At 31.8% G+C, this 9620-nt stretch overlaps 1 pseudogene; it reads right to left on the bottom strand.

Annotated features, from left to right (window-relative positions):
* Positions 1-572: 572 nt before the first annotated feature.
* Positions 573-5140, bottom strand: LOC126720358 (zinc transporter 1-like; annotated as a pseudogene).
* Positions 5141-9620: the final 4480 nt, after the last annotated feature.

Genomic DNA, 9620 nt, shown 5'->3' on the forward strand with positions numbered 1-9620 from the left:
ATTGGTAGTGAATTTTGATAAATCCACTATTAGATTACATTTTCTTTTTATATCCTCCATACTTACAAAATTTCTAGAAAATTAAAAAATAATAGCTATGTCATCAATAAATTATTTAAATCGCAAATTTTTGTAATTTAAAATTATGCATAAAATATAATCTTATAGATCATATAGTAAATAATATCTAATTAACATAAAATTTGAAATATGTATTAAAAGCATTAAGAACATGCAATTTAATAGTTAGATTTTCAAAATATCTAGTAATATTTATTTTATTGAGTAAGGTTGTAACCTTAGGCTACAACCAATTTTGTAGCTAAACTTTTTCCTTATTTTAATGGAATTTTTTTTTCTTTTGATTTAAGTTAAAATGTAATATAATGAAATTTTATGTGATATATATATATATATATATATATATATATATATATGTACCTTCTATTTATTTATGGTGGCTTGACATTGTGTATAAAAATCCCGAATTTGCACCCAAAATGTGTATATATATATACACACACATCATGATTCATGACGGGCACAACTTAATAATGTATAGTTCTTAAGATTCATGCCCATTTTGCTATGAGTGCCATACATCCAGCCCTAGAAAAAGTGAGACATTTGACCCAAATTGGATCCTCAAATTACTTTGAAGTCTTGGGTTCATGAAATCTGCTGCTAATAGATCAACAAGTGCCATATATATGAGAATCCCAGCAGCAAGAGCTTTGAAAGTGCCTTCAACAATTAGAGCAGTTGGGCTATTATCGTTGTAAGTGCTTGATATTCCAATACCGACTACAATACCTAGCGGGGTTGTGAGTGAGAAAAAAAATGACATTATTGCCGCGGACTTAGATTTAAATTGAGCCTACGTAGCCAAAAAAGAAGAAGTTAACTTTGAGATAATCTACTATAAATGACAAATTAACATATGGAAGAAAGTGTTTGGGTAATTTATCAATAATTTAATTGATTTGTGCTTAGCCAATCAACTTGAAATTTAGAATTATTGTAGTGTTAATCTTTTTTCTTTTCTTTTTTTTGCCGAATATTATAGTGTTAATCAACATCTTGTTTAGTTTAAAAGTTATATTATTTTATCTATTAATAACAACTATTATAGAAATGAGGATGTGATCATTATGAAGACATGTTAACCATACAGTCTATACCTAATTTAAAATAAAATATAATAAAAAATCAGAACTGTACACTAGATATCATTTTCAAAACCCATAGGGTCTATTTTATTAAGGTGTTTGAAAATGAGCATTTTTAAAAATATCGTTTTTAAAATGTGTGTTTGGAAAACACAATTTTAAAAATTATATTAAAACGTTTGGTAAAATTCGTGTATAGTATTAGTTTAAAATTTTTGTTTTGGTCCAAATTACCAAAAAGGACTGGAAAAGACTTAATTCTGATGATATTATTCTATCATATCTGAAATAGCTCATGAAAATAATAATAATAATAATAATATTCTTTTTTTTTTTTTTGGTTAAAAGGAAAACAAAAACAACACTAAGCCACAAAACCAGTGGCAGCACAGAGCCTACTAACACCCAGCCCAACAGCATCATCCTCCAACAAGGTAGACATCTCCACCGGAGGATTTGAAAAAACAACAAACTCATTGTCTAGCAGAAGTCCTAGTCTAGCCAAAAAATCAGCGCACTTGTTAGCCTCCCTGTAGATATGCCTGACTCTTTTCTGAGGAATTTGGTTAGCCATAATTCTGCAATCTTCCATGATAGGAGAGACAAAAGCATTACAAGAGGTGGGAGAGTTAAAAGCATCCACAATGGCTTTAGCATCTACCTCAATAACAACAGAATGCACATTAGCTTGCAGACACAGATGCAGACCATCACGCAGCGCCCATAATTCCGCCATAAAGCTATTTGTAATCCCGATCCTTCTAGCAAAACCTGTCACCCAACTCCCATTTTCATCTCTAATAAGCCCACCTCCACCTGCTAGACCAGAACTGCTGCTTGCCGAGCCATCCGTGTTCAAGGTAAGCCAACCAACCATTGGTTTCTCCCATCTAACACTCCTTAAGACTGTCCTTCTGGTGGTCAATCCATTGTTCGCACAGAAATAGAACTCCGAAGCACGATCCATCACTTCTTTGCTTAGTCTGGGATTAGGATTTTTATGGTTGAAGATGCAAAGATTCCTGTCCTTCCAAAGCAGCCAAATACCAAATAAGAAAATAAGGTTCCACGGCAGGGAATCAGCTTGGTGAAGAGAGCTAGATGTGGCATTATAGTACAGCCAATCCTGTAAGTTCAAGGAGAAGAAATTATGCTTGATTACCCGCCTACCCAAGAGCAACCACAAATTCTTACTAACGGGGCAGTCACGCAGTCTGTGCAAAATAGTTTCTGCCTCAACCTGACACTGGGGGCAGCAGACATCAACTTGAAGACCTCTGCCCGCTAAACACTGATTAACTCCAATGCTATGGTGCATACACCTCCAGACAAAATTTTGAATTGTAGGCAGAATTTTCAGCTTCCATATCCACTTCCCATTGAAAGGGGGATCCCTCAAGGAGTCCGTGGCCAACCCATAAGCACTCTTAAGCTCAAAATCACCCTTGGCCGAATACTTCCAGGCCAATCTATCCTCTAGTCTGGCAGAAAAGGGAATTGGGATGGCCTTTATATCATTGCAAACATCCTCCGGCAAAACCATTTGGATTAAAGACCAATCCCAACTACCAGTAAGATCCACCACCTCCTTTAACTTTAGATTGGCGGCCTCTCTAGACAAAGGCCCCTGAATGATCTTTCTAAGGGGACCGTGATTAGTCCAATTGTCATTCCAAAAGTCCAGCTTACTTTCAAAACCCGGAAGCCACTTGGTTCCTTTTTTAAAAATTTCTTCTCCTCGCCCCATTCCCTTCCAAATTCTAGAGCTAGGCAACTTGTTTGCATTTCTTGAATTTAGTCTCTGGGGATTGCAATACTTCAACCTCAACACCTTAGCTCTAGCCTTTTCTTTAAATAAAAAAAGTATTATCATCAAAAGCAACAACTAAATTAAAATAACCCCAGTTACTTTCTCTTTCCCCAAAGCTAATATCAACCACAAGTAATGAAAGTGAAAAAGAGATAGCAGAGAGATTAACCAGAGATTTCCTTCACACGGACAACTTGTTATTGCAAACATGGAAAAAAGAGCAAGTGGACATGTTGTCCCTGCGAGTGGTGCTCTCTTATTTCCATTTTCAATACTGCAAAGATTGAGCTCTTTTTTGTTGTATCAACATTCTCCACTGCCGTTCCAACATCCGCCTGAGACCTTGAGCACACTGTAGGCACTAGAAAGTCAGGGAGTTGAGGTTATTTGCTGGCCGGTGATTTTGTCATTTAGCAAATGCGTGAGGGTATATCAGGTATTCAAGCCTTAAAAAGTATTACGAGATCTGCGTTTTAAGTGCTGTTTTCAAAAAGTTGTCTGAAACTCCAGTTTCAAAATGTGATATTTTGCATTTGAAAGAATGCAATTTCTAGTAAAATTACAGTGCCAAACGCACAAGTATTGGCGTTTTTAATAAAAACACGCGTTAAGGATTTTAAAACAGTCTATCCAAACGGGCTCTATAAGAGGCTATATATGGCTGAACCATTTTGTGTCATACCAGAGCGATGCAGCCACCAAGCCCTACACCCTCAAAAAATTTATGGAAAGACAAGGCTACTAGGAGAGGCCTAATTGTAGCAACGCTTTGAGAAGCACCCATATCCACTCCAATAATTACTGAATGAAAAACAATTCCTAATTCCAGTACCTTAAAACAAAAACAAAACAAAACAAAAAAAAAAAAAAAAAAACGATCAAAGTAAGAATTATCATATGAAATACTTTGGATTGTGTTTGGATTTGAGGATTTAAAGTAAAGGATATGAAGAACAATTATTAACATAAATTGTTTGATATAAATTTAACAACACATTATGATATGAGTTTTAGACATTTTGTTAAAAGAAAATCACTTATGATATTATGAGTTTGAAATCCATTTTATAATTAGTTAATTTAAATTGACATATTAATAAAGATGAAATCTATTCATAAATTTCGTCAATAGAAAAAATTCTATAAATTCATACTTTTTTTAATGCTAAGATTAAATTCCAATTTTTTTTTCTTTGAATTCCTCTTTCCAAATGAACCATTAATGGGAAAGATTAGAGCAAAAAATGAACTCAGAAAGTAGCCAATTAGTTGTGCTATAACACGATGACGAGTTAATTCTTTTGAATTGATTCCTTCAGAAGGGATGGTTGAGCCATGAGCATGACCATGTGTCGCATGTGTATGAACATGTATGTGACCCTCGTGCTCATTGTCTTTTTCCTCATCTGTAACAGCCTGCATGCATGTATTTTAATAACAACTTAAAAGACATCATTAAAAAATTAAACAGAGAGATTAAAAAAGTAATTAATGAAAAAAAGTCACTTATATAGGCATAATAGTGATATTGTATATAGTAGTTTAAACAAGCTCTTCACCTGACTATTAAAGTGCATCTTATTAAAATAGCTATTGGCATAAGCATCCACCATTAATGTTCCAATAAATGACAACATTGCAAAGAAACCTGTGAAGGGAAAAATGCCCCATGGATTTTGATTAAGGCATGGTGAAGTCAAGTCTGCAAATGCATCCGGTAGTACATGAATGAACCCGGTTGCTAGAATCACACCGGCCGCAAAGGCCTTGATGATGAAAAAGAAATCATTTTCTGGCCTTAAGAGCCTTAAACCTCCTGCCTAGCAATGGGATACTTGCCCCTACAGCACTAGCAACAAGAATGGAAGCAATTGAACCCAATTTATATTTAAGTGCTGCGCTTTTGTTATTCCCTGTGTTCCCAGAATCATCACATCTCCATAGATAGTAGGGAGGAAAAGAACGAGAAGAAATAGTATATTAAAGATGTAATTCAAAGAACAAACTTGAAGATTAATCATGGTGAGACTCAAGAGAGAAGGAAAGAAGAAAATCTGATTGGAAAGCTTTTGGGATTATGGTTCTTTGAGAAAGGCATGAGTTTACTTCTTATTAGAAAGGAAAAAGGATGTTCTGGTTGTTGTAATCACTGGTTCTCTATTGTTGTTTATAGAAAAAATTAAAACACTTGGTGACTGTCTGAGATCATGAGGAAATCTTGTATGGTCAACTATAAGTCTATAACACAGATAGAAATGTAGATAGGAAAATAGGACTATATGAGAGTTTCAGGTTTTGCACATATACTTGTCCCAGATGAGGAATGAAGACATAAGCTGAATTAATGGGTGACGATTTCAAATTGATTAATCCATTTTTTTGCGAAATGTAAAGATGGAATGATCAAAATTATCTTTTAAGAGTTGTTGGGGACTTGGGATACATGGAAATCTAGAAATTGATGAATTGCTAACTGCTTACTGCTAACTGCTAACATGGAGATGACAATTCTGAGACCTAGGTCTTTTCAGTACAGCTGATCCTAGGAGGATTCATTAAGCTTAAGATGTGCAGATTATGTTGTCATGCAAACCCTCTAATCAAGATAGTTTATCTTAGGATTACACCATTTTAGGGCCTAATGATGTCAAGTTCAAAATATTGATATTTTACTTGCAATTTGCCAATACATATATGCTTATCATGATGACAATATATGATACATCTATATATATTACACTATGCATCACAGATGTATATATAAAAGACAATTTAACTTTCAAACGATAAATATTAAATGAGTAATCTCACTAGCTACTGTCATTAAATTAAATATAATCATAGAATTTTCGTTATTCTCAATATGAAAACACTGGTCTTGCTTACATAGATGGAGCCGTGGGGTCGAGTGGGGCTAACAATTGACCCCAAGCCACCAAAACTAAAAAATTAATACTTAAAAATTTTAATTTTTGATAAAATCTATGGGTCAAAATAGTATTTTATTACCATTTAAAAAAAAAAAAGCTTAAACAAAATATAACCAATATTATATCATTTTGTGAGTTTTCTTATATATATTAATATATTGCTCAGCATGCACATGTATGGTTTTTTTTATTTTTTATAATTATGATTACGCAACTACTTGTTTAAAACTCCTCAATGTACTTTTCATCTATGAAATCAGCCTCTAGAATGAAATTCTGATTACGCCCCTACTTGCTTAAAGCCCCCTCAATGTAGGTTTCATTTATGCATGTGGCTTGTAAGCACGAAGAATATGTTGGACAGCCTTGAAGGCTTGAACTTAATATGACGTTAAGTGAAACTCCAATAACGAAAAAGTAAGTTATGCCCATCACATAACAGAAAGAAAAGAAAAAAGTAAGTTATGGATCTAAAAAAAAAAAAATCTAAGATATATTGTCTATTTTGGTCTTAGATATAGAGACTAGTGCTTTTGCATTACATTTTTCAGTAAACATTTTTGTTTAAAATGCCATGATGGATATTTTTTATTTTCGTAAGTGGAAAAAAAGTGGCTATTTTCCTTCATAGAAGAAGTTACGAACTCTATGGCTAAAGTTTTAATATATATATATATATATATATATGACAAAATTTAGCTACAAAATTGGTTGGTAGTCTTATATTATAATCTTACGCAATATCTTTTTATTAGAAGTGAATTTTAACGAATTCACCATTAGATAAAATCTTCTTCTTATATTTTTTATATTTGCAAAATTTATAGAAAATTAAATATCAACAACTATGTCATCAATAAATTGATTAAATTTCAAGTTTTTGTATTTTAAAATTATGTATAAAATATAAGCTTATAGATCATATAGTAAATAACATCCAATTGACACAAAATTTGACATGTATATTAAGAGCGTAAACAAACATGCAATTCAACAATTAGATTTTCAAAATATGTAGTAATATTTATTTTATTGAGTAAGGTTGTAGTGTTAGGTTATAACCAATTTTGTAACTAAATTTTATCCATATATATGTGTGTGTTTTTATTTTTGTAAGCTTAAGTCAATGATAAGGATTATTTTTAATCAGCTTACGTTAGGGATTAAGATATAATAAAGGGTAGTGATTAATTGATGAAAAGAAAAAAGGTAAATAGTTAAAAAATTTATAATGAGAAGGAATTAAGGCTTTAATTGGGAAGGCCTAAGAGTGAAAAAGTGTGGGGATAGATAACTGTGAGGGATAGAAAAGATTTAATTTTTCCATACATGTGTTTACTTGGGATGAAAAAGTAAAGGGGCTGAAAACTCTTTCATTTGATTAAGAAAAAATATGAGATGAAAGAAAATGTAATTTGTATGGAAAAGAATATATATATATATATATATATGCCCCTACTACATAAAAAATATTTAATAGTTAATATGGGAAAAAAAGTAAAAACCTAATTTTTAAAAAATAATAATAAATAAAAATAATTGATGTGGAGAGAGGAGAGGGGAAAATGGGTAGATTCTCGTCTAAGCCCTTCTCCTTTCCTATTTTCTCCCCAATTTGGGGAGACAAAGAAATGGCGAGCTTAGGATATTCATTATATTATATCTATTTGTGACATTTTTATAATTTTTTTTATATATAAAATATATGAGGCCAATATAGACAATTTTAGGGTCTTTTTATATTTATTTACTAGGGTTTCTTTTATATATTAATATATCCAATATGTACAAATACGATTTTAACAAATATGTTTTCTAATGTGTATATCAAAAATGTTTACACCCAGTAAGTCTTCACATAACTTAAATCATCCAATCAGTTTGTAGATAGATTGTGAACTATGTTATAATCATATTGATTAATATTCTTTAGAAATTTTGAATCAAGAGTTTTTGATACATAATGTTGTATAAAGATGTACGAATAAAGAAAAAAAAAGTCATCCATAAAAATGATGTAGTAGTACGTACTTATTAATTAATTAAATGTAGTAAACTTTTTTTTTTTTTTTTGAAACCTAAGGGGCCCTTAGTTAAATTTTATAACTAGGTATTCAAGTGAAACTTTTATTTTTTTGTGAAATGGTTGGGAGGATAATTTAAAGTGGAACAAAGATTAACTTTAAACTAATTTAGAATAAAATACTCTAATCCAATATGTGACGATTTATAAGTCTATATATGTATTATTTAAACAAATCATGTGTGCCTAATTAAAAAATTTATGTGAATAAAACTACACATGAACATTTTCTAAATTAAAAATGAAAAAAAGTACACATGAATGGTTTCTTTAATAATCACATGATGTTTTGAGGACTAGCTTGAAACCAGTTAGAAGTAAAAAAATTTCCTTTCAAGGGTGAAGGTGTAGACTTATACAAACTACTTCATTATAATCAAGGAAATTTAACATAAATTGCATCATAATGCGGTTTAGTATCAAAGTAAACCTCAAAATATTGATATCTTGCAGTAGTTCCTTACCTTAACAAAGTCAAACTAAAATTGTTGATGCCAAAGGACCCAATTGGTTTGATGGAACCTCCCTAGGTACTAAGGGTTTGGGTAATAGCTTAGGAAGATATCTAACCATTTCAATATATATATATATATATATAAAATTGTTGATATCTTTAAAAATCTATATATATGTATATATATAATTGTTGATATCTTTAAAAATCTATATATATATATATATATATTTGTTGATATCTTTAAAAATCTATATATATATATATATATATATTTGTTGATATCTTTAAAAATCTTTTTTTTTTTTTTATATATCTTGCCTTTAATATATATTGATGCCAAAAAGGCAAAAACTCAATTGGTAGGATGGCACCTCCCTAAGTACTTAGGTTTTTTTTTTTTTTTTTTTTATTTTATAGAAGGTACTTATTAGGGATTTGATTACTGGGCTTTGACCCAAATGTACCCCTATAAAATCGATAGATAATCTGCTAATAAATATTCTACAATAATTGTGTAATAATCTAATGGATATGTGTGTAGCAAATGCATATCTATATTGATATATTATACTATAATATATAATAAAAGTAAGTTAAAAGTTATGATTGCACCATGTGGCTATCTAATACAAGAATTATTAAATTAGTTTCTTTAGTTAATTGATAGGATAGTTTAATTTATTTAAAATTATATTACCTGATGTAGGGACTCAATTTGTAACGACCCCAAAGTGATATTGGGTTCGTACGTTAAGAGACCCAAACAATATAATTTGTAGAGCGTGGGTTTGAAAGGCTAGGCCTTAGCTACCAGGCAGCGGTTTGGGTGGTTCCGGTCACTGAACCTCGTCCGAGAAGCGTATGGAGCTTTGTGCTCTTATTATCCTCCTTTTTCTAGGACTTCGTGGTTTGGGAAACGGATTCTCTCCCCCCCCCTTTTTTTGCGCATAAGTCTTCACATTATATAGCCCTTCTCGGTTGATCCTGACCCTCCATCTGTTGATCAGGTAGGTACCTACTGGAGTACCTGTCCCATCAGCCACCTCCCCCTGCTTTTTGTTAGTTGCAACAATCGAAGCCACATTGTTCAAGCGTCTTTTCTCATTAATATGGTTAGGACGTTTGTGGGCGCATTCAATGCGAAGGAGACGTATTTGCCTTGAACGACCTC

Source organism: Quercus robur, chromosome 4 (assembly GCF_932294415.1).
Source record: "Quercus robur chromosome 4, dhQueRobu3.1, whole genome shotgun sequence".
Taxonomy (NCBI): domain Eukaryota; kingdom Viridiplantae; phylum Streptophyta; class Magnoliopsida; order Fagales; family Fagaceae; genus Quercus; species Quercus robur.